The following is a 27,108-nucleotide window of genomic DNA, read 5'->3' as shown; positions in this document are numbered from 1 at the left end:
TACGACAGTGCAGTAGGAACTTGACTAGCTCCGGACTCTTGCGCTGCTAGCTGTATAGCGCGGTCGTAGGGGCCAATAGGCCGGCGCGTTGGTCGTGACCAGTGCCTAGCGCTCAGGCTGTGAGAGATGCGATTACAGTTGTTAGTAGCGCCGCCTAGCAGCTGTCGTCTAGGTCCATGTGTCATGGCAGTCTTTCGAATTTACCGGGCTGGGATACCAATGTTTCGGACATCCACACTTGACTACAGAACGTGGAGGTCGAAGGTTTGCACGGTGTGTAAAGCAGGACACACGGAGATCTGTGACAAACATGACGACGGTGTACGATGCTGGGCAAGGAAAAATGTTCTGAAACACACTGTTTAGCGCACATTGGGTGAACATGGAGGTCTGCAGCAGACAACCCACAGCGGTTCCCATGTTGAAGCAATGGCGTAGTCGAATACCATCTCAGTGGGTACGGTGTCATCGACAATGGACCATGGAGCCATGGATACGTGTCGGCCTGGCCGGATGAACCAGGAGTCTTGTTACATGAGTTTGGTGATCATGTTCGGATTCACCGTCATCCAGGGGAGCAGCTGCTCGAAACATGCACCGTAATTCTGATGTGATTCGGTAGGGGAAATTTTGTGCTGTGATGGACATTCACCTGGAATTCTGTGGGACTTTTGGACGTGGTCAAAGGCACAATTACCACTAAAACGATCGTGGTCGAGAATGTGCATATCCTCATACGACGAGATGTGGACCACGTAATGCACCAAGGAACACTGTCGAACGTGACTGTTTTGATTGTCCAGGTGTGATGGTATGGGGTGGAGTAATGTTTCACCGGCGTACTGACCTTCAAATCTTTGAATACGCTGTAGTCCTTCCCGATGTGCTTCTTTTGGTTGCTGCATTCGGCCCTGACCTTATTTTTAGTGTTCCGTACCCCAGTCGGTAAAAGCGGAATCCTTCGTTGTCCGTCTGTCTATATCTCTGCTTGTCCGACTTTTAAAACCGCATTTTCTCAGTAATGGATGGAGGTATCAAGTAGAAATTTATGTCGCATACTAAAGCCGATAGTCTCTTGACGGCATGTAAACTTTAAGGTTCAACGTCGGGGCAATCAAAAGAGGCAGCCACTTACGAAACACGTTTCGATACGCCCAAAGACACTCATTAAAACCTATATGGTACTTTCCTGCTGACGTAGAACAAGCAAGGTTTCACAGTACAAACGTACGAATAAATCCATAAATTTTTAATTTGCAATTATGTCACGTTGAAAAATAAATTTTGCCGTTTACTGTCCGTCTGTCTTCACGTCTCTTATGCCCACTTTTCTCAGGAACTCGTATAAGTATCAAGTCGAAATTTAGTCACCTACTAATGTCTACGATGCTTTAGCGGTGCACAAAACGTAAGATCCTAAGACAATGCTGTCAGAAGATACGGCCATTTATGTCACATATTTTTATAGTCACAATGATACGGTCCATAAGGTACTACCCATTGTCCAAGAATTATAAAATTTGGCAACAAACAAGATTTCACAGTACAAGCAAAAGGAAAGAATTCAAAAACTGATAATTTGTAATTTCTTACTGTGGTTTTTTTGCGCCTGCCACTTTTTATCGTCTGGAAAGCGAGAGGTTGCGGGATCGAATTTCGGCCGGATCACGGGCTTCTCAGTTTTCGTTTTAACTTAGCCTTCACCTCTCGCCAGAAGTAAAAAGTGGTTCGGATTCCACGTGAAATTATAGGTCCTCTTTCCCTAGTTGGGTAACTGGGGTCGTTTAGAGACACACAAGTCGCCGAAGTGGCGTTCAATAGAAAGAATTCCACCAGGCTATTGAGCCATACAAAATTTTTATTATCTATACACATCATTAAGTTTGTACGGAACCCTTAGACGTGTTAAGTTCGTGCAGTACATTCGCAACGCCTTTTCATACGTGAAATAAACTCAAGAGATACTCATTACGGCATTTTAGTCATCAATAATACAAGAGTTTTCTCCTTCACTTTTCACAAGTCTGCCAACGTTGGGGTAACTTTTCGATTCCGCAACTACGGAAACCACGTGTTTTGAAGCGAAGAAATCGTCGAGCCATGTTCGAGAGCTAATTTTCTACTGAAAAGGAAGTTCCTTGAAGGTAATTCGACAGAGCGCGAAAATGTGAAAATCTGAGAGCCCAAGATTAGGTGAATAAGGTAGGTGCGGAAGTATTTCCCACACCAACTCCAGCTCTGTGGGCGTTCACAAAACAGAGCTCTGCAACGGTCACTAGGACGCATCCGCTGGAGAATATTCTCGACTACCTCCGCTTCACACTAATTAAGACATAAGAGATAAGCTTCTGGCACTATTCCTTACCCTTTTAACACACTTCTCTAACGGCCTGTTATCGTGCTGGACTTCAAAATATCCTCTACCAGTAAACTTCATTACAACAGCAATTAATATACGATCAGAAAGTATAACTTTAGATCAAACACCTTTATTTGTTTGATCTGTAGCTATTACAGCCCTTCTTCTCCTTCTTTCACTTCCAGCAGTGGCAATAATTCAAGCTTATGTTTTCCCAATTCTAAGAACTTTATATTCTAGAGAAGTATACTAACCTATGTTAACAACCCACTCAAATCACCCATTCCACTTAGTGGATTACAGACCTTGACCAATAACTGGAGCAATACTCCCAGTATCAGGATTAGCAAAATGATTTCACCTATTCAACATTAACTTATTTATAATTGGATTCGGAATTACCTTACTAACTATAATTCAATGATGGCGGATGTAGTCCGAGAAGGAACATATCAAGGACTACATACAGGGTTTGTATCAATTGGATTATGATGAGGAATAATCCTATTTATTGCATCAGAAGTATTATTCTTCGTTTCATTCTTCTGAGCCTTCTTCACAAGAAGACTAGCACCAACAATTGAACTAGGAATATTATGACCTCCAATAGGAATTCAACCTTTTAATCCTATACAAATTCCATTACTTAATACAGCTATTCTTCTAGCCTCAGGAGTAACTGTAACATGAGCACATCATAGTTTAATACACTCCTGGAAATGGAAAAAAGAACACATTGACACCGGTGTGTCAGACCCATCATACTTGCTCCGGACACTGCGAGAGGGCTGTACAAGCAATGATCACACGCACGGCACAGCGGACACACCAGGAACCGCAATGTTGGCCGTCGAATGGCGCTAGCTGCGCAGCATTTGTGCACCGCCGCCGTCAGTGTCAGCCAGTTTGCCGTGGCATACGGGGCTCCATCGCAGTCTTTAACACTGGTAGCATGCCGCGACAGCGTGGACGTGAACAGTATGTGCAGTTGACGGACTTTGAGCGAGGGCGTATAGTGGGCATGCGGGAGGCCGGGTGGACGTACCGCCGAATTGCTCAACACGTGGGGCGTGAGGTCTCCACAGTACATCGATGTTGTCGCCAGTGGTCGGCGGAAGGTGCACGTGCCCGTCGACCTGGGACTGGACCGCAGCGACGCACGGATGCACACCAAGACCGTAGGATCCTACGCAGTGCCGTAGGGGACCGCACCGCCACTTCCCAGCAAATTAGGGACACTGTTGCTCCTGGGGTATCGCCGAGGACCATTCGCAAACGTCTCCATGAAGCTGGGCTACGGTCCCGCACACCGTTAGGCCGTCTTCCGCTCACGCCCCAACATCGTGCAGCCTGCCTCCAGTGGTGTCGCGACAGGCGTGAATGGAGGGACGAATGGAGACGTGTCGTCTTCAGCGATGAGAGTCGCTTCTGCCTTGGTGCCAATGATGGTCGTATGCGTGTTTGGCGCCGTGCAGGTGAGCGCCACAATCAGGACTGCATACGACCGAGGCACACAGGGCCAACACCCGGCATCATGGTGTGGGGAGCGATCTCCTACACTGGCCGTACACCACTGGTGATCGTCGAGGGGACACTGAATAGTGCACGGTACATCCAAACCGTCAACGAACCCATCGTTCTACCATTCCTAGACCGGCAAGGGAACTTGCTGTTCCAACAGGACAATGCACGTCCGCATGTATCCCGTGCCACCCAACGTGCTCTAGAATGTGTAAGTCAACTACCCTGGCCAGCAAGATCTCCGGATCTGTCCCCCATTGAGCATGTTTGGGACTGGATGAAGCGTCGTCTCACGCGGTCTGCACGTCCAGCACGAACGCTGGTCCAACTGAGGTGCCAGGTGGGAATGGCATGGCAAGCCGTTCCACAGGACTACATCCATCATCTCTACGATCGTCTCCATGGGAGAATAGCAGCCTGCATTGCTGCGAAAGGTGGATATACACTGTACTAGTGCCAACATTGTGCATGCTCTGTTGCCTGTGTCTATGTGCCTGTGGTTCTGTCAGTGTGATCATGTGATGTATCTGACCCCAGGAATGTGTCAATAAAGTTTCCCCTTCCTGGGACAATGAATTCACGGTGTTCTTATTTCAATTTCCAGGAGTGTAGAATCTAACCATACTCAAGCATTACAAGGACTATTTTTTACAGTATTATTAGGACTATATTTCACAATACTCCAAGCATATGAATATTGAGAAGCACCTTTCACTATTGCAGCGGGACAAATAATTATGGCAGATTAACTCCCGAAATCCACTAAACGACAAGCCACGTCATCTAGCGTCCAGACACCCACTCACTATTAGACTCAATAACTGATAAAGATGACAAGCAGTCAAGTCAAAAATTTCCCCTCTATCCTGTAACCTTGATAGAAAATGCAAAGCGCTAAGTACCTGATCAACTGAATGTAATGATAATGTACTTGCCTAGTGTAATAATTTTTCTAAAGGGTTGGGCAACTTAGTGAAAATATCAGTACTTTTTATAGAAGGAATAGAAGGGGCCTCGCTCGCAACTTGTCCTAAGGTAGACTGAGATAATTCCATGCTCATAGCGTCTCCTCCACGTACTAACATCCCCTGGTTACCTTCCAATAACTGTTCAGACAATTCTTTACAATGGGTGCTGGATGGGTTGGCGGTACACAGATCCTGCAACCTACCAATATAACGTATAATCCGAGCTGTCAATCTATTAATCTGTGACCGTGACGGCTCACTGAATTCAAAGAAGGAAACTACTTACAGTAGCTCGCCGAGCAGTCCGCTCCCGGCAGCTCAGTGATCAGCGCGACAGAATGTCAATCCTAAGGGCCCGGGTTCGATTCCCGGCTGGGACGGAGATTTTCTCCGCTTAGAGACTGGGTGTTGTGTTGTCCTAATCATCATTATCATTTCATCCCCATCGACGCGCAAGTCGCGGAAGTGGCGTTAAATCGAAAGACTTACACCAGGCGAACGGTCTATCCGACGGAAGGCCGTAGTAACTCGACATTTACATTTAGCTCGCCTAGCGCACACGTAATACGGCGTCACTCATTTGGCTTTCCTCCAGTTGCGGCGGTGCAACCGGACGGTCAACAACTTTCCGCAGCCGCCGCGCTAACTCGGCCACAATGCGCGATGTATCGATGTACAGTAGTTCCTCCTTCCCCAACTTCGACACCCCAATCACCTCTCTGGCTGCCACGCTGAAACAATGCAACATCAAAGTACAAGCGGCTTTACAAAATATAATGTAGTCCAATCTTAGTGAAACGTCATTAAAAAAAGAACATAGTTTGTACCACTCTCACGTCCTCACACCACAAACACGTTCTGCTACCATTGTGTAACAGCACATTACGTGAAAAGGCTCGGGGTTCAAATGGTTCAAATGGCTCTGAGCACTATGGGACTTAACATCTATGGTCATCAGTCCCCTAGAACTTAGAACTACTTAAACCTAACTAACCTAAGGACAGCACACAACACCCAGCCATCACGAGGCAGAGAAAATCCCTGACCCCGCCGGGAATCGAACCCGGGAACCCGGGCGTGGGAAGCGAGAGCGCTACCACACGACCACGAGATGCGGGCAAGGCTCGGGGTGAGGAAGTGGATGTAATACAACAGTTCTAATCATAATGTTATTGTAACTAACCACCCAGTAAAATCCACTGATACTCTTAAAACCAAACTTTCGAAAACAACACGAAAAATTCATTTAAAACAATATGACAAAAAAACTTTACTATGAAACTTTTAGTTTAATTTGACGTGGTACCACGGCCAAGAAAAACTTTACAACCAGAAGTGAATTTAACACATGAGCTCACACCATCACAATTACTGCAGTTCCTCATTCGTCTCTCTTTGCTCAATGCAAACAGCTACAAAAGACAATCAACTATCAGAATTTGTCTCCGGAAGGGACACGAAAATGACCATCTGAATACAGTATATTTGAGTAAGATGACACGTTTTCGGACTCCCCCTCCCGCAGAGTTCTCTTAGTTAATTATACGCCACAGCTGAGCCACATACAACACTCCCGGTATTCAGATCCCTGGGCGACGACCGTTCCAATCACCACAGCTCAGTATAACTCAAATAGGTTAATGATAGGTACTATCCACGGTGTCACCGATACCGACCAGAGGAATCTTCCGTCCGGAATACGTCGTGTAGCAGGTTGACGCAGTCCGGGGCTCCGCTCTTCCGTCTCACTACCTGGTTGTAACCGTTCTTCCCGTAGCTGACTCCGGCCGTCCCTCATGGCCGTCGGCAAAGGGCACCACCTTGAAACATTCCCTCTGAAAAATTATGAATGACTGTGCTGGTAAACTTCTACGCTATATTATTTTCAAACAGCTGAGCAAAACTCAACATGATCCAACAGTTTCTTCTTTACTTGTTCTGATCATCACTAAACTGACACGCAATATTTTTTTTAGCGCAACGCAATCTGACTTTCAGTAATCCCTAAAAAAGAATGGCCCTGACTAACAATAATCTATACCTTTCATGAATCACTTACCTTACAAAAATCTTCGTTACTCGAACTTCTGCAACACAGCGAGCACCAATACTGCCAGCTAAATGAAAAATTCTAACTACTGAAGGCACTAACTACTGATAGGCACAGTTAGCAAATGAAAGATTTTGATAGATAACAAACGATATATTTACCTTAGTAATGTTCAAAAGTCCTAATATACATATCAGTTCGTGACATCCAGTCTTACAAATTTCCTTTTTCTGACGGACACACGTCCAGATCGTCCGCTCTCAAAACTCTGCCTTCTCTCTCCCCACATCCACCACTGCTGGCAGCTCACCTCCAACTGCCCAACGCTACACGCTGTTCACATCCAACTGCCCAACACTACAATATCGAATATTCCAATAATGCCAACCAGCCAAAGACTGCACACAGCGCAATCAGTGATTTTCATACAGAGCGCTAAGTGGCGTTACCAACATAAAAACTTAAACAGCCTACTTACAACCTGAGTGGCGCTGGTTGCGACACACTATAGTACCGTCGTGGGAAAGTTGCGCTCGGCATTCAAAGGCGTCGGACATGTGGCGATGACACCATCGGCACAGCTGTTACAACGAGGAAACCTTTTTATTGCCGTGCTCTGTCCAATGATATTATCCCCATACACGACGCAAATGATTCTGGGTGCCTCCGCTGCTGTCCTGAACTCAAACAGGAGAGTATGTCAGAAATGTTCCGCTTTCTCCACTTGGCACTCCATTTTCTAGGGTCCACAGTTCCATTCAGTATCTCCAAATCACAAAATGACAATATGTATACACAAGTAGCATCAGTGAAATACAAATAAAATGACAATCGATAAATAAGTCCATAACAAACGGAATACCAACATACAAAACAAAAACGCTACAAACTTATGCACCAACCTAATATTATTATCTACGTGAAATATGTACAAGACCCTCAGCCCCTCAGAGCGCGAGTGCTACTCCCTTGTCTGCTTTTTTTTTTTTTTTGTATGCATTCTTCTTTTCTAGAATTCGCTTCCTAACCTCACCCGACATACATTGAAGATCCTGATTATCAAAACTCTAAACTCTAAACTCTCTGACCCCAGTACCTCTAGAGTAAGTTTCCTAACTGCTTTTTTAATATTTTCATATTTTCTTTCAACATTGTTACCTTACCGAATCATTTTTAGTTGGCACTCTGATCTTCGTTTAAATAAATCCTTTATGTTGAACTGCTTCAGGAGAAAGAACATGTGTCATTTATGCAATTTCTCTTCATTGCTTTGATTACTAGTTGCCAAATTGTTGATGGTTTTTGATGCAGGATAGTACATAGTTCCACATCCTGCTAAGAAGAAATCTGTTGTCTCTAGTAATCAAAACACCTGCCAATCTAATTTCAATTGCCTCTTTATAAATGCTTTCCAAAAACCGGAAGTGTTGGCAACCATCGTAGGTTCGTCAAATTTCATGCCGTGTCCCTCGTTTAACTACCGCCGATTTTTCGGCTGTTGCAGCCTCCTATGATGGCGAAGTTCCACGCACCTGTCTTGCACTGTGCGAATCGCACGGCCGATGTAAACCTACTCACACTGTCACGGAATTTTATATATTCCAGGTTTCCCAAGGCTCAAATTATCTTTCACAGAACCGCGTAGTGCCCTAATCGTGGAAGGTCCTTCCAAGATAAGGGCACTACTCGGCTCTGTGGAAGAACTGACTGGTATGGGCAAATCCAGTCACAAGTTATACTCGGTTCCTGCTATGCACACTGACGGGAAAAAAATCGCAACACCAAAAAGTAATTAATGTAGAGTAATGAAATTTCGAGGATGCGTTTATCTAGCTAACATATTTAAGTAATCAACATTGCAAGAGTGAGATAAGCCACTATAAATGCGAAATGCTCGCCCACTAATAACCGATGTAATCGCCAGATGTGTTGCACAGGTGCCGGATGTCACTTTTTGGGATGGAGTTCCATGTCTGTTGTCAGTCAGGACAGGGACGGTTGATGCTGGAAGTGTTGTCCCTTGGTATACTATACGTTCTCGATTGGAAAGAGATCTGGTGGTCGAGCAGGCCAAGGCAACTGAAACGCCCGCTAAACCCACTGGGCAGAACAAGTGACTAGGATTGTGGAAAGAGCCAAATAAGGTGTCGGTCAGGTACACTCAAAATTGTAATTTAATAACACCTTTAAACCAAAACGGCATATAGCCGAACCTTTGGAACTACGAATTTCAGACAGGCAATTATTTCATGGCTGAAGGCCTCCAAACAAGATATCTTAAAGCAACAAGATAAATCTCAAATGGTAAAAGCATGCAGTTAAAATTGCAAATAAAATAATTAACACATATATACAAAGCGAGGCTGAGAGCCCCAAGGCAAGGGTGAATAGACAAACATAAACAAGATGCAATACAAACGGCTGAAAGCCCACAGTAAAATTTTCAAGATTTTAAAATAAATTACCATAACCTTTCAGAGGCACAAGGCTGCAATGTTTTTCTTTAGAATAAGGATTTAAGTGGCTGAAGGCCCACAATTGATTTTCCAAATTCAAAAATATATAAAATCCAGTACAAGCAAGAATTTTTTAAATCATTGGCTATGATAGATTATAAACAGACAATTGAACACCGGTGAGAAGGACAATAAAGAAAACGGCACTCAGAAACCTCCAGGGAGGTCGGTCTGCCCTCGTTCACTGAGGTGAGACAGGTGGTGAGCCCAACTACCCTTGATCCATCGGAAACCAACCAGAGGACAGTTACGGACTGACCGACAAAACGACTTGCTTGCCACCAATCGGTACATGAGGACTCAAACACAAAAACTTATGAACGTGATTATCCATAATGAAATATGTATTAGCGGTCAAAACTACACACCATGTTGGACAGCGACAACAAGTGAGGAAAGGACGCTGCCTGAAATTACGTTAATGGCCAGGACAGGCAGCCGAAACACTAACGGCCACAAGGCAGAAAATTCCGCTGGTACACTTGAATTTGAAATACGGTAATATAGTTAACTTCACCCAGAAGGAACACTGCCTGAATTTACGTTAGTGGCCAGGGCAAGTAACCAAAACACTAACAGCCACGAGGCAGAAAATTCCGCTGCTGCGCTTGAATTGTCATCAACCATTATAGTTAATTGCATCGCATGGCAGCTAAATTTCTGCAATAGAAACACTCGGTGTTGCTCACAGGAAAACCTCGTCAACAGCGTACCACCGAATCGAACCACACAACATGAATGGACGTGGCTTGGGTAGTTGAAACCACTACTCAACTTTAACGTCCTGGGTCGGTGAGCCATGAAGCTCGTAGCGATTGGACAGCTCCACACACGCTCCGACACTGCACAGGAACCGCCAGCGGACCCAGCCGACTACACAGCGTGGACATAACTTCCCTGGTCCGCAGAAACCGACCGACTCGTCTCAGAATGCCGACAACATCTAAAATAGTCGTGAGTGGAAATAACACCAACTACACACACAAAGTGACAAACACTTGCACGATGACCTGACCGATAGCCAACAGTCACTAAGCATGGACGAAGACAAATCGGGACTCGATGCACACACACACAAACACAGCCGACTCATGAACGATTGACGAGCCAAAATGCGTCGTCCAGTAGGACGACCGATCGACGACCCACCAAGACCGTGGCCCAGCTCAAGTGCTGCGTGGCGGCAATGGTCGGGCAAGCCATGTCGACAAAGACCTCACTACTGGTCCAACCCGACTCCACTAGTGTCGCATTGCAGGTCCGGACTGCACTCCAGATGCATTCCTACTGACTGGCATACACGAACTCGCGACCCGAACTCGCTTACGACAGACAACGACTGGGAAGTAATAGCAGTCGAGCAAAGATACTACGAGAGGGGATATATTGATAAGCGCTGCCAGCGCCGCTCATGGTCAGGCAAAGCAGCAACTCAGTGACACCAGTCATTTAAATTAACTTAGAGAGGTGGAAGTACGTTAAAAACAGGGTGTAAAATACGTGATGGCGTGAACATGAGCCACTCACGGCTCAGCAACATGTCGACACTCTGTAGAGCGTGTTGGGTTAGAACAGCAGTACGTGCACGAACGTTATCCTATTGGAAAAAGCTGCCTGGAATGCTCTTTATGAATGGCAGCAAAACACGTTGAATCACCAGGTTCATGTACAAATTTGCAGCCAGTGTGCATGGGATAATGGTGAGAGAGCTTGTTCTGTCATACGAAATCTCACCCCAGACCATAATTCCAGGTGTATGTCCATAGTTTCTAGCATGCAGACAGGTTGACTGCATGTCCTCAACTGACCTCCTTCTAACCAACACACAGTCTTCACTGGCACCGACACAGAGCCAGCTTTCATCAGAGACCACAACAAACCTCCCCCCTGCCCCCTAATCAGCTCTCACTCTACACCACTAAAGTCGCAAACAGCAGTCGTTTGTGGTCAGTGAAATGCGCACTACAGGACGTCTGTCTCGCTGTCCTAGAAGTAACCTATTTGTAACGGTTTGTTGTGTGACTGTGCTGTCAACTACTGCTCAGATTGCTGCATCTACAGATGCAGTACGATGAGCCAGAGCCATAACAGTGGTCTTCCCTGTCGGTAGTGGCACGTGGCTGTCATGAGCCCAGTCTTCTATGGACTGTGTATTCCCGGGACCACCTCTGCTAACAATCATGCACAGTAGCTACATTCCTGCCAAGTCTTGCTGCAGTATTGCTGAAGGAACATCTAGCCTCTAGTAGCCCTGTCATACGAGCTTGTTCAAACTCAGTGAAATGATGATAATGGCGTCTTTGTCGCCTTGAAGGCATTCTTAGATAAAATGATCATGTCCAATCTCAGAGGTGTCTAACGTTCACAGCATTAGAGCGTGTATCTAGAGCAACCATGATTTGTATCCTCATAGTGGCGCTACTGTCCATACAAAGGCAAGTTGTGACGGACTTCACGAACATTGCTGACAATGGCTTCATAAGGCGTATTAGGAATTTTATCCACAGAGGGCTTGGAAATGAAAATCAGTTGTTTAAGAAAATCATGTTACATTTGGCCCTCAAATCCGGTGATAATTATTTCTTTTGCAGTTCTAGTAAACCCTTCTGTTTCTGATAGCAGTGATCGGAAATCATACAGACGGTCTATCAGTGACAGATACGTCAATACTTCCACACCATGCCACGCAGTAATCGCATAATGTCTATGAAGTGACCACAATAAGTAGGTAGACTGTGTGCTCTCGACTTCTGTAACCACCTGCACGAAAAATGGTTCAAATGGCTCTGAGCACTATGGGACTTAACTTCTGAGGTCATCAGTCCCCTATAACTTAGAACTACTTAAACCTAACTCACCTAAGGACATCACACACATCCATGTCCGAGGCAGGATACGAACCTGCGTCCGTAGCGGTCGCACGGTTCCAGGCTGTAGCGCCTAGAACTGCTCGGACCTCGGACACTCCAGCCGGCCCACCTGCACGCTTTTAATGCAGGTACATATTCAGTGAGAGTCCCCACTGCTGAACACAGCTACACACTCTGATCATGAGACATCGAGTAGCGAATACTGTGACGTACTCTCAGGGAGATGAATCCCTTTCCTGTAAGAGTAGGCATAGTGTACTCTCGCGACTACCAGCTCCCTCGGGACGCACACCGAGTCCCTGGCGTTCTCTCGGCATTATTAGTCGCGATTTGGTTGGGCAGCGGAGCATTCAATTACACCGGGATGCGAGTAATTGTGGAGGGACCCGCCGCTACCAGCGAGCGCCAGTCGAGGTGAACACAGCGAGGCCGGGCAAAACAAGGCACGCCGTCTGACAGCGCCGCAACGCGGCCAGCCCCGGAAAACAAGGGGCCATCAGGAGGCAGCGGCCGGGAGACGGATGGGCCGGCGCAGCTGCCGGACAAGTAAACACGGCCGATAATTGGAGCGGCGGCCGAGCCGTCTGCCTACTCCCGGGAGACCGCTTCTGACCGCATGTTTTCCTCGCTAAAGCCTCGCAGCTGTTGCTCGCTTAGTGTCAGGATACGGCAACTGGCGATAGCCTTTTAAACGTAATAACCAAGACAGAGTAGTCACCTGAAAACCACCATTTACATGCTGTATGTAAAATAACAAAAAAAGTTTTAGCTGTAACAATACCAGAGAAGGAAAGTTGCTACTCTCCATATAGTGGAGATGCTGAGTCGCGTTAGGCACAATCGTTCATATGGCTCTAAGCACCATGGGACTTAACATCTGAGGTTATCAGTCCCCTAGAACTTAGAACTACTTAAACCTAACTAACCTAAGGACATCACACGCATCCATGCCTGAGGCAGGATTCGAACCTGCGACATTAGCGGTCGCGCAGTTTCGGACTGAAGCGCCTAAAACCGCTCGGCCACACTGGCCGGCTTAGGCACAATAAAAAGATTCACACACTCATAGCTTTCGGCCATTAAACCTTTGTCAGCAGTAGACACACATACACACATGCACACCCACCCACGCAAACACAACTTGCACACACGTCTGCAGTCTCAGAGAGCTGAAACTACACTGCGAGCAGCAGCACCAGTGCATGATGGGAGTGGCGACTGGGTGGGGGTAAGGAGGAGGCTGGGGTGGGGAGGGGGAGGGATAGTATGGTGGGAGTGGCGGACAGCCAAGTGTTGCAGTTTAGATGGAGGGCAGGAGAGAAGGTGCGGAGGGGGGAGTGGGTAAGTAGCAGAAAGGAGAGAAATAAAAGAAATTAAAAGACTGGGTGTGGCAGTGAAATGACAGCTGTGTAGTGCTGGAATGGGAACAGGGAGGGAGCTGGATGGGTGAGGACAGTGACTAACGAAGGTTGAGGCCAGGAGGGTTACAGGAACGTAGGATGTATTGCAGGGAAAGTTACCACCTGTGCAATTCAGAAAAGCTGGTGTTGGTGGGAAGGATCCATATGGCACAGGCTGTGAAGCAGTCATGGAGATGAGGGGTATCATGTTTGGCAGCGTGTTCAGCAACGGGGTGGTCCACTTGTTTTTTGGCCACAGATCGTCAGTGGCTGTTCATGTGGACAGACAGCTTATTGGTTGTCATGCCTACTTAGAATGCAGCACAGTGGCTGCAGCTTAGCTTGTAAATCACATGACTGGTTTCACAGGTAGCCCTGCCTTTGATGGAATAGGCGATGTTAGTGACTGGACTGGAGTAGTTGGTGGTAGGAGGATGTATATCTTAGCTCTGAAAAATACAAGTTGATTGTTGCAAAGAAGAATACAACAACCAGCCACTGTTACAAACACTATTTATTTACACAAATAGCGTGGTTAACGGTTTCGGATCAACATCATCTTCAGATGGCTGTTAACTTTTAGATTGTAACTGGTGTTCCAGAGGTTGAAAATACCGCTACAGTTATAAGGTTCTTTTATTTAACACACGACCGGTTTCGCGCTCTCTTATACACCCATCTTCAACTGCCGTAACTTGGTGCTGTGACCTCGAGCGCCACGGTGGACGAGTGAATGACGCGGTGTGCTATCAACGAGCACAGAGCATGGAGTCTCGTTGGTAGCACACCGCGCCTTCCACTCGTTTGTTGTGGATGTACCTCCAGAAGGATTGTTTGTATATATGTTGTTGTTTGCATAGGTTGTCGTCTATTTTTCTGCCTATGTGGCGAATGTTCCTTGGACTCGTGGTTCGCCGGCCGAAGTGGCCGTGCGGTTAAAGGCGCTGCAATCTGGAACCGCAAGACCGCTATGGTCGCAGGTTCGAATCCTGCCTCGGGCATGGATGTTTGTGATGTCCTTAGGTTAGTTAGGTTTAACTAGTTCTAAGTTCTAGGGGACTAATGACCTCAGCAGTTGAGTCCCATAGTGCTCAGAGCCATTTGAACCATTTTTGAACTCGTGGTTCTCTACAGCAAAACAGCTATGCGAGAGATGACCTATATAACTTTTAGAGTATCTAGTACCAAATGAAAACAATGTAAACAAATCACTCTGTCGTATAAATTAATTAAAAAGCCAAAGCCAAGGTCGCTTAAACACTGTTTACAAGATGACCGGTTTCAACACACTAAAGGTGCCATCATCGGATCTGTGAAGATGTAACATGACAGGTTCGAGGGAGGGCTTACATGAGTTACTATATACATTACTATTAGTACAGCACCACATACCTGAATATAGCTTAATTTGCATAAATCGCCAGCCGCGGTGGTCGTGCAGTTCTAGGCGCTGCAGTCCGGAACCGCGGGACTGCTACGGTCGCAGGTTAGAATCCTGCCTCGGGCATGGATGTGTGTGATGTCCTTAGGTTAGTTAGCTTTAAGTAGTTCTAAGTTCTAGGGGACTGATGACCTAAGATGTTAACTCCCATAGTGCTCAGAGCCATTTGAACCATTTGAGCCAATTTGCATAAATCATTTGGATATAATGATACGTGAGGCAGATCAGCTGATATAAAATCATTGTTGCAGAAATAAAAATTAAAAAACAACTGCTCTCATGGTCATTCTATTCCATCAGATATATAAAAACGAAGTCGCAAGATGAAACTATGTGGGAGCTCGACTAACAACAGTCGGCATCACATTGCCGTCTTTCGCGCCGGTTTTCCTGCTGCGAGTCTAGTGGTTCATAACCGGCAACTGGATAGCGCCGTCCCACCATTGCACACACAGTCCCACGGTATAACCACTCATCACTACTAAAATACAACTTTACTATTATGTGCTTATCAATTAGCCATGCAAAGAACACTTTCGCATACACTTACTTACATATTACACATGTTATGCATACTACATACACTATAAAGTATGGCAGGCCACGCCCCACAAAAAGAGAAAAAAGAGAAAAAATGACCAATAAAATACACATTAATTTACCCTTATTCATATCTGGAAGTCAGGAATTTACACATAGTAAGCTGTTCATAACACGACTTAGATTCAATGTGGCGAGTGATGGAACCTATATGCAGGGCTTTGCCTGTCTGGACACTACGGTGTTAGGTATTGTGAACGCTAAAAAAGTACTAACGTGCTATAAAAGGCTCTCTCTATCTATACACTCATTATGAACGTAATACGGACCGACTATGAAAGCCTGCATAGGCATATGAAATTACGGAAGGGCAGGCACGGGAACAGGGGAGAAAAAAAAACCGACATGTGCACTAAGATGCACAGCCACTCCACGTGCGCTCCCATCGGCATAGAACTCGTTCCGTCCATTCAACTCACCGAGTGGGAAGTAATGGAATACCTTACTACGATATAGAAACATGACGAAGACACATTTGGCGAACAATGGTAATCACCAAGCAAGTATTTACTGGCGAGGCTGACCAACTACGCGTTAGACCTCATAACAAGCATGAACCCTAACATGGCAGGCCACGCCCTACAAAATGAACAAAAAAAAAAGAAAAAAGAGAAAACGAGAGAAAAAATGACCAACAAATGACATTAGCAGTACTCTATTGGTGGTTTTCCGATCGTAACAGATACAACCATCATAGTTTGTGAGTAGGCCGCACAGGATCTCTAGAGCACCGCATCAAATATATCAAAGAAATTATGGCCCGCCGATTCTAATTGGTCGTTCAACAATTTACTTTGAACCCTCTTCGATGTTTTTCAAAACGTTGAGTTTGCTTCCTTTAGGTGCTGTATGCAAGATTTTCTTCTCTTGTTGCATATCAGTAATTGTATGGTTCGAGTCCTGCAGATGGTCACCCAAAGCGGACTTATAGTGTAGGCACTGGTGTGCCCACGAAAGCGCGTAAAAAACGATCTCCCCGTTTGCCCCTGTTCCCGTTTCTCCTCGGTTTATTTCTGATCTGCCCTTCCTTAATTTTATATGACTATGCAGGTTTTCATAGTCCGTACTATATTCATAATGAGTGCATAGGTGCTGAGAGTCTTTTACAGCACGTTATTACTTCTTTTTAGCGTTTACAATACCTGAGACCGTAGTGCCCAGACGGGTAAAGCCCAGCATATAGGTCCCATCACTCGCCACATTGTAACTAAGTCGTGTTATGAACAGCTTACTATGTGTAAATTCCTGACTTCCAGATATGAATAAGGGTAAATTAATGTGTAGTTTATGGGTCATTTTTTCTCTCTTTTCTCTTTTTGTGGGGCGTGGCCTGCCATACTTTATAGTATATGTAGTATGCATAGCATGTTGTAATATGTAAGTACGTGTATGCGAAAGTGTTCTTTGTATGTGTATTTGATTAGCAATAATAGTAAATTTGTATTGCAGTAGTGATGAGTGGTTACACCGTGGGCCTGTGTGTGCACTACTGGGACAGCGCCATCTAGTTGCCGGTTGTGAACCACTAGACTCACAGCAGGTAAACCGGCGCGAAAGAGGGCAGTGTGATGCCGAACGTTGTTAATCGAGCTGCGGTCATGTGTCAAATAGATTTACTTTTTTTTTTCTTTATTGTATTTCAATTCCCCATCGGGGCGGGCTGGTAGCAGCATAGACGCTGCTCTTCAGCCGAAAGACATAGAACAAAACAATAGAAGACATTTAAAAACAGCAAAGGAGAGAATAAGGTGAACATAGATATATAAAAGGGGGAACATCATGGAAGGCAATAGACAAAAAACGGGGTGACTGTAAAATGGAGATAAAAAACTGTTTAAAAGTAGCACACACAAAAATCCACACACTGTGACGGTTAAAAGAACACAAGGCACAGTACGACAACAGCATAAAGGTAGCGACGGATGGCATAGCACATAACGTAACACTGACGGCGAACCTCAAGGCAGGACACAATTAAAATCACACCTCTAGACGCATACGAGAAACAGCACTAAACACAACACTGATGTGGCACACTGATGATGATCAATACAGAGGATCTGCCAGGTGCTAGGAGATGAGGGAGACCTGAAGAAGGGAGGGAGGGAGGGGAAGAGATGGGTGAGGTGAGCGGGGGGCGCGCGGAAGAGGGCCAGGTAGGGAGGGATGTGGGAAGGAGAGAGGCAAGTATGGGGTGCAGGGTCTCGGGGGAGGGGGGAGCGGGGGACGGAGGAAAATCCGCTCTGGGAGAAGGAGGAAAGAGAAAAAAGGGGGCCCTGGGGAGGGGGGGGGGGTGAACAAGGCCAGGTTATAGTTGGAAGGAAGGGTAGATGTCACGGCGAAGTTCGTCATCCGGGAGGGGGAGGCGTTGGAAATTGCCCTGATGAAGGAGATGGAGGGTGTGGAGGTGGAGAGAGGGAGGGATATAGCGATAGAGTCGCAGCAACGGGCGGGTGGTGGAGAGGAAGGAGGAAACCAGAGGGTGGGGAGGATCAAGCCTGTGAACAATGTAAAGGATGTGGAGATGTTGGAGGAACAGGAGGAGGTGGGGGAAGCGGATCAGTTCATACAGGAGCCGTGTGGGGGAAGGAAGGCGGATACGGAAGACAAGGCGGAGTGCATAGCGTTCAAGGATTTGGAGGGCCTTGTAAAAGGGGGGGGCGGAGATCCAGGCGATGCTGGCATAACAGAGGATAGGATGGATGAGGGATTTGTAGGTGTGGAGGATGGGAGAAGGATGCAATCCCCATGTCCGGCCAGACAGGAGTTTCAGCAGGCGGAGGTGGGAATGGGCTTGCTGCTGGATAGTCAGGAGATGAGGGGTCCAGGTGAGGTGTCGGTCAAGGGTGAGGCCAAAGTATTTCAGGGTGGGGGTGAGTTGGATAGGACGACCATAAAGGGTGAGGTAGAAATCATGGAGGCGAAAGGAGCAATTGGTGCAGCCTATGATGATTGCCTGGGTTTTGGAGGGGTTGAGACGGAGGAACCACTGGTTACACCAAGTGGTGAACTGGTTAAGGTGGGTTTGGAAGGTACGTTGAGACCGTGGAAGGGTAGGATAGAGAGCCAGGAAGGTGGTGTCATCAGCATATTGGAGAAGGTGGACTGGTGGGGGTGGCTTGGGCATATCAGCTGTATACAAGAGATAAAGGAGAGGGGAGAGGATAGAACCCTGGGGGACGCCAGCCGTGGGATAAAAGATACGGGAGGTGGTGTTATGGAGGGTGACATAGGAAGGATGGTGCGAGAGGAAGGAAGCGACCAGACGGACAAAATTGATAGGCAGGGCGTAGGTTTGGAGTTTAAAGAGGAGACCGGGATGCCATACACGGTCATAGGCATTTTGGAGGTCAAGGGAAATGGCGGAGCGACGGGAGTTGAGCTGGAGGGACAGAAAGTGAACAAGGTTGAGGAGTTGGTCGTCAGCAGAGAAGGAGGGCCGGAAGCCACACTGGGTAAGGGGGAGGAGGTGGTGTTGAACAAGGTGCTGATGGATACGGTGGGAGATGATGGATTCAAAGACCTTACTGAAGACAGAGGTGAGGCAGATGGGACGATAGGAAGAGGCGGCATAAGGGGGTTTGTTGGGTTTGAGGAATAAGAGGATGCGGGAGGTCTTCCACAGGTCAGGGTAGAAGCCAGTAGAGAAGACGACATTATAGTGATGGGCGAGGACAGTCAGGAAGGAATAGGGGCTTTCGCGAAGGTGACGGTAGGTTACACAGTCGTGACCAGGGGCCTTGGTGCGTTTGGACCGGAGGATAAGTTTAATGTCTTGTGCTCTGTGATGGGAGTGTTTATGTCGGAGGGGGGCAACTGCCCCAAGTACTGGAGACTAGGAGCAAGTGGAGCGACCGAGGTATCGGCACGTTCCATGACTGTGGGGAAAAGAGAATAATCAAAGTGGGGATCATCAGGGATGGAGAATACCTCGGAAAGGTGGGAAGTGAAGTGGTTGGCCTTACTGAGGTTGTCAGGAAGGGGGCGATCGTTATGGAGAAGGGGGTAGTAGGGAGTGGAAATGGAACCAGTAAGACGATGGAAGGCGGACCAGTACTTGGAGGAGTTGTTAGGGAGGGTGGCGTTGAGTTGCGTGCAGGTCTGGCGCCAGTCGCGGCGTTTCGTTGCTGTAATAAGGTTCCGTATGTGTCGCTGTATTTGCCGGTGGCGTTGGAGTGTATCCCTGTCACGAGTGCGCAGGAAGGAGCGATAGAGGCGGCGGGATTCACGGAGGAGGAGGACAGCCCGCGGAGGGAGAGTGGGACTGTGTGGTTGGATGGTTTTAGTAGGAACATGGGCCTCCACGGCGTCAGTAATTACCTTCTGAAGGAAGGACGAGGCGTGGATGATGTCGTCAGGATGGCGATAGGTAAGAGGGTGGCTTTCGACCTGGGTGGAGATGGAATCCCGGTAGGCATCCCAGTTGGCACGGCGAGAGTCATGGACGACCTTGGGAGGGAGTGCAGGGTGCGGAGCCGGAGGGGAGCACTGAGCAGACGTTATGGTGAAAAGGACAGGGAGGTGATCGCTACCTGTGGGGTCAAGGACGGCGACAGCGAAACGCCCAAGGAGGTTGGCGGAGGCAATGACAACATCGGGGTTGGGGTCACTTTAGCGTCGGGTGTGCTGGGGAAGGGGAACAAGGTCACCTTGGATTGTGGAGAGGAACTGATGCCACCACTGAAGGGCAGCAGGAGTGCGGCTATGGATGTTGAGGTCGGCAGCAATCACATAGGTGGAGAAGGTGTGGCCAATGTGTGAGATGAAGTCATAAGGAAGAGGAGCAGTGGAGCGTACATAGATGGTAGCACAGGTAATGGTGAGGGAGGGGAAGAACACACTAAGGATAAGGTGTTCAGTGGGGTCATTGAGGAGAGGTTGTGGCCGGACGGGGATATGCTTAAGGTGGCCAATCGCGACTCCACCCTGCGCACGAGGACCAGGAGCGTCAGTGCAGTGGAGGATATAGCGGGAGGTGCGGATAGAATGCTGGGGCTGGATAAAGGTTTCGTTCAAGAGGAAGGTGTCGACCTGGTGGTGGGAGAGGGTGTGCATGAGGAGGTATTTGTTGGAGCGGAAGGAGCGAATGTTCTGGAAGAGGATGCGAGACTCGTGCCGCACCATGACAGGAAGGAGGGGGAAGAGAGGGAAGGGAAGAGACTTAAACTAGGGTGTCGAGGCGGGTGAAGGTGAAGTGAGCTTGGTTGTGGGAGTAAGTGGCGAAGGTGTTCAGGTGGAAAACAGAGCGAGCAGCAAGGGAGATTTGTTGGAAGGTGTGGGGGCGCTGAAAAGGGTGAATGTTTTGGAGTACAACGGTAATGAACCGGATGATGTCCTCGGCCGTGGGGGGAATAGTTTTACCTTGTGACTTCGTTTTTATATATCTGGTGGAATAGAATGACCATGAGAGCATTTGTCTTTTAATTTTTATTTCTGCAACAGTGACTTTATATCAGCTGATCTGCCTCACGTATCATTATATCCAAATGATTTATGCAAGTTAAGCTACATTCAGGTATGTGGTGCTGTACTAATAGTAATGTATATAGTAACTCATGTAAGCCCTCCCTCGAACCTTTCATGTTGCATCTTCACAGATCCGATGATGGCACCTTTAGTGTGTTGAAACCGGTCATCTAGTAAACAGTGTTTAAGCGATCTTGGCTTTTGAACTATTTATACAAATTTTTAAGGTGGAGTGGAAACTGTCTTTCGTAGAAATTCTTGTCTCGTTGAGTAGCTCTGTTGAGTGCTTGTGCTCACGAAATACTAGAATATACGTAAGAGAGCTTCTTATGTAAATACACATGTAGTGTAGAACATCACATACCCATTGACTGGCTTCTTGCCACCAGGGAGATTGTATACAAGGATGACGATACGATAGATAAAATACCATCAAAGAGTTTCTGCATCAGAGATGTTACAATATGTACACTGTTGTGATAGCAAATTTACAACGCATTATCATTTCATTACATGCAGTTTACATGGAATGAACATTGTTTAAAAATGAAATAAGCATATGAAGAACGGGCCTCCGTGGCAGAGGTCGCTAATACACGCTTATGTGCTACCGCTCCACTAAGGGATAAGCCCTTCCGAATCCTGACCATAGAAAACAATTTTCACTGCCAGAATTTCCCCCGCAAGGGGAGGAGAGGTGGTGGCGTACAGTTTCTGATCACTAGACTTTGTTTTCCTGGTATAAATAGCAGAGCTCTCCGCAGTGTCTCACGAAGTGAGGGCATGTGATACTATTAATGGTGATCTGTCCGCCGGATATGAACTTTAAGGACGGCCAGTGTGGACGTGTGATTCTAGGCGCTTCAGTCTGGAACCGCGTGACCGCTACTGTCGCAGGTTCGAATCCTGACTCGGGCATGGATGTGTGTGATGTCCTTAGGTTAGTTATGTTTAAGTAGTTCTAAGTTCTAGGGGACTGATGACCACAGATGTTAAGTCCCATAGTGCTCAGAGCCATTTTTTTGAACAACTCGACAATCATGTCTCAGCCACCATATTCACCGTATTTTGCCCCCTGCGACTTTTTCTTACTCCCAAAACTGAAGAGACCTATGAAAGGATGAAGATTTTCAACGACTGAGGAAATAAAAAACTGCAACGGCAGAAGTACTCAAGGCTGTACCCAAAAGTGCTTATGAGAAGTGCTTCGAGGATTGGAAGAAGCGTTAGCACAAGTCTATTCTATCTGAGGGGTATTACTTTGAAGAGGACAACATGAATATTGATGAAAAAATAAATATTTTTCATAAAAATATAAAGTCACCTTACTTTTTGAACACATCTCGTATTTGGGAAGCAAGCCACATGATGACTACTTAAGTGAAAAGGAAATAACATCAGGAGTTACAAAGCCAAAGTAAGCTTTCCAGAAAGAAAATCGCTCACTATGCGGAAAATTAGAGTTGGTGTTAAGAAAAAGTGTGGTTAAATTCTTCGTGTTGGGAGTTTTTCTGTGCACCTGTGAAATCTGGACGCTGAGTAACAGACTTTCTGCGTTCCTTAGTGTCCAGCTTTTACAGTTGATGCTGAAGCACTCGAGATGTGGGTTTGAAGTGGAATGGAGAAAATGGATGAATAAACTAAAGAGCCATGAAGGATTGGTAATTATATTCCCGTTTAACAAAATGAAATCGGACTGGGAGGGACATATGTTGTTGTTGTTGTGGTCTTCAGTCCTGAGACTGGTTTGATGCAGCACTCCATGCTACTATATCCTGTGCAAGCTTCTTCATCGCCCAGTACTTACTGCAACCTACATCTTTCTGAATCTGCATAGTATATTCATCTCTTGGTCTCCCTCTACGATTTTTACCCTCCAACCTGCCCACCAATACTAAATTGGTGATCCCTTGATGCCTCAAAACATGTCCTACCAACGGATCCGTTCTTCTAGTCAAATTGTGCCACAAACTCCTCTTCTCCTCAACTCTATTCAGTACCTCCTCATTAGTTATGTGATCTACCCATCTAATCTTCAGCATTATTCAGTAGCACCACATTTCGAAAGCTTCTATTCTCTTCTTGTCCAAACTATTTATCGTCCAAGTTTCACTACCATACATGGCTACACTCCATACAAATACCTTTAGAAACGACTTCCTTACACTTAAATCTATACTCGATGTTAACAAATTTCTCTTCTTCAGAAACGCTTTCCTTGCCATTGCCAGTCTACATTTTATATCCTCTCTACTTCGACCACCATCAGTTATTTTGTTCCCCAAATAGCAAAACTCCTTTACTATTTTAAGTGTCCCTAATCTAATTCCCTCAGCAACGCCCGACTTCATTCGACTACTTTCCATTATCCTCGTTTTGCTTTTGTTGATGTTCATCTTATATGCTCCTTTCAAGACACTGTCCATTCCGTTCAACTGCTCTTCCAAGTCCTTTGCTGTCTCTGACAGAATTACAATGTCATCGGCGAACGTCAAAGTTTTAATTTCTTCTCCATGGATTTTAATACCGAATGCGAGTTTTTCTTTTGTTCCCTTCACTGCTTGCTCAATATACAGATTGAATAACATCGGGGAGAGGCTACAACCCTGTCTCACTACCTTCCCAACCACTGCTTCCCTTTCATGTCCCTCGACTCTTATAACTACCATCTGGTTTCTGTACAAATTGTAAACAGTCTTTCGCTTCCTGTATTTTACTCCTGCCACCTTCAGAATTTGAGAGTATTCCAGTCAACATTGTCAAAAGCTAGGACTACAAATGCTAGAAACGTAGGTTTGCCTTTCCTTAATCAATCTTCTAAGATAAGTCGTAAGGTCAGTATTGCCTCATGTTTTTCAATATTTCTACGAAAGCCGAGGTCGGCTTATACCAGTTTTTCCATTCTTCTGTTAAGAATTCGCATTAGTATTTTGCAGCTGTGACTTATTAAGCTGATAATTCGTTAATTTTAACTTTTGTCAACACCTGCTTTCTTTGGGATTGGAATTATTATATTCTTCTTGAAGTCTGAGGGTATTTCACCTGTCTCATACATCTTGCTCACCAGATGGTAGAGTTTTGTCAGGACTGGCTCTCCCAAGGCTGTCAGTAGTTCTAATGGAAGTTCTGGATGAAGTGAAAAGTGGGAGATACATGGCTAGCAATTCTTTTAGGGATCAAAGTTGTTGTCCTGGAGCAGGATCTGAAAGAGACAGCAAAGATGTCAGGAACCTGCCAATAGAGGAATGATGATGGCCTCAATAACGTGCATGAGTTGTGTTGCCTTATCTGTGTTAGCTGAAAATCTGGATTCGCCGCGCGGTGGAATGCGGACGCTTTTTTTACGTGTTCTTGGAAGTCCTACTATAGTTTTCATTTGAAGGCGATTGTGAGCTTCACCGGGGCTTCTCACCTGTCGTGGGGAAGTTCGCATTACAAAGGTGGCGGCCCTGGGCCTCGAGTGTCCGCATCGTCGTGCCCCACGCGCGGCAAATGGAACTGAACGCCGGCAGCGGCGGTGGCGGCGGCTGCGGTGGATCCCGTTCCGCGAGGGCGCGCGATCGCCGACCGAGAATTTCGATGGGTCGATAGGCTGCGGCCGTCGACTGCCGGCCGCGGATTACAGAGCGAGCGCGGCGCGGTGTCGGTCGCACCCCGTGGGGACCCCGCCAGCGCGTGCGCACTCGTAAAAGCGGAAAGGGATCGCGTGCGCTGCTCCGGAGTGCGATCTGCTTGCCGCCAGCCGCGTTCCCACTGTGACCTCCGCCTCCTCCTCCTCTTCCTCCTCCTCCAACGCTCGGCGACGACCTTTCCAGATCAGTACCGGCCCCCCTTCGACTACACAGCCACGCACTTCCTGCAGACCTGTGGGTCTCACGTGAAACGCTATCACGGACCTTTTTGGACAATTTAGCTCCTACTCGTTCTTTCAGACATGGAAATACTCAGCACCTTGTCTTCTCTGATAATCTTGTACACTACTGGCCAATTGCTACACCACGAAGATGTCGTGCTACAGACGCGAAATTTAACCGACAGAAACAATATGCTGTGATATGCAAATGATTAGCTTTTTAGAGCATTCACACAAGGTTGGCCCTGGTGGCGACACCTATAACTTGCTGACATGAGGAAAGTTTCCAACCGATTTCTCATACGCAAACAGCAGTTGACCGGCGTTGCTTGGTGAATCGTTATTGTGACCCCTCGTTTAAGGAGGAGAAATGCGTACCATCACGTTTCCGACTTTGATAAAGGTCGGGTTGTAGCCTATAGCGATTGCCGTTTATCGTATCGCGACATTGCTGTTAGCAGAATATGGAATCGGTGGGTTCAGGAGGGTAATACGGAACGCCGTGCTGGATCCCAACGGCCTCGTATCACTAGCAGTCGAGATGACAGGCATCTTATCCGCATGGCTGTAACGGATCGTGCAGCCACGTCTCGATCCCTGAATCAACAGATGGGGCCGTTTGCAAGACAACAACCATCTGCACGAACAGTTCGACGACGTTTGCAGCAGCATGGACTATCTGCTCGGAGACCTTGGATGCGGTTACCCTTGACGCTGCATCGCAGACAGGAGGGCCTGCGATGGCGTACTCAATGACGAACCTGGGTGCACGAATGGCCAAACGTCATTTTTTCGGATGAATCCAGGTTCTGTTTACAGCATCATGATGGTCGCATCCGTGTTTAGCGGCATCGCGGTGAACGCACATTGGAATCGTGTATTCGTCATCGTGATACTAACGTATCACCCGGCGTGATGGTATGGGGTGCCATTGGTAACACGTGTCGGTAACCTCTTGTTCTCATTCACGGCACTTTGAACAGTGGACGTTACATTTCAGATGTGTTACGACCCGTGGCTCTACCCTTCATTCTATCCCTGCGGAACCCTACATTTCAGCAGGATAATGCACGACCGCATGTTGCAGGTCCTGTCCGGGCCTTTCTAGATACAGAAAATGTTCGACTGCCGCCCTGGCCAGCACATTCTCCAGATCTCTCACTGATTGAAAACGTCTGGTCAATGGTGGCCGAGCAACTGGCTCGTCACAATACGCCAGTCACTACTCTTGACGAACTGCGGTATCGTGTTGAAGCTCCATGGGCAGCTGTACCTGTACACGCTATCAAAGCTCTGTTTGACTCAATGCCCAGGCGTATCAAAGCCGTTATTACGGCCAGAGGTGGTTGTTCTGGGTACTGATTTCTCAGGATTTATGCACCCAAATTGCGTGAAAATGTAATCACATGTCAGTTCTAGTATAATATATTTGTCCAATGAATACCCGTTTATAATCTGCATTTCTTCCTGGTGTAGAAATTTTAATGGCCATTAGTGTATTTCCTTTGTGAAGGCCCGTACACGATCAAACGGGTTGTAAAATTCTACTAGGTTTCTCAAAAATTTTACCGCGTACGGCACTGTTGACGTGTTTTTCAAACATAAACTGTCTCCGACATGTTTTAGAACATTTCGACTAGCGGAAAATTTGACATGACGGCAGACGTTATCTGTACTGATGTTTCGCCACATAAATTTAGTGGGAAACAGTTTTGTTAGAATTTATCTCACTTTATCGCATCATTCCTCGACTATGGAAACTACGATCAAGGATGAAAACAAAACAGTACTGGTAGTTATTAAAATGGTATCGATGTCGCTTCTTTCTAAGCTGTCTTCGTCCAAACAGGAATTGGGAGGTCCAACGGTTCCGACCGGCCGCCGTGTCATCCTCAGTCCACAGGCGTCACTGGATGCGAATATGGAGAGTCATGTGGTCAGCACACCGTTCTCCGGGCCGCATGTTAGTTTAGAAGACCGGAGTCGCCACTTCTCTATCAAGTAGGTCCTCAGTTTGCCTCACAAGGACTGAGTGCACCCCGCTTGCCAACAGCGCTCAGCAGT

This window comes from Schistocerca americana, chromosome 4 (assembly GCF_021461395.2).
Source record: "Schistocerca americana isolate TAMUIC-IGC-003095 chromosome 4, iqSchAmer2.1, whole genome shotgun sequence".
In the NCBI taxonomy this organism is placed as follows: domain Eukaryota; kingdom Metazoa; phylum Arthropoda; class Insecta; order Orthoptera; family Acrididae; genus Schistocerca; species Schistocerca americana.
This window is presented reverse-complemented; position numbering follows the sequence as displayed.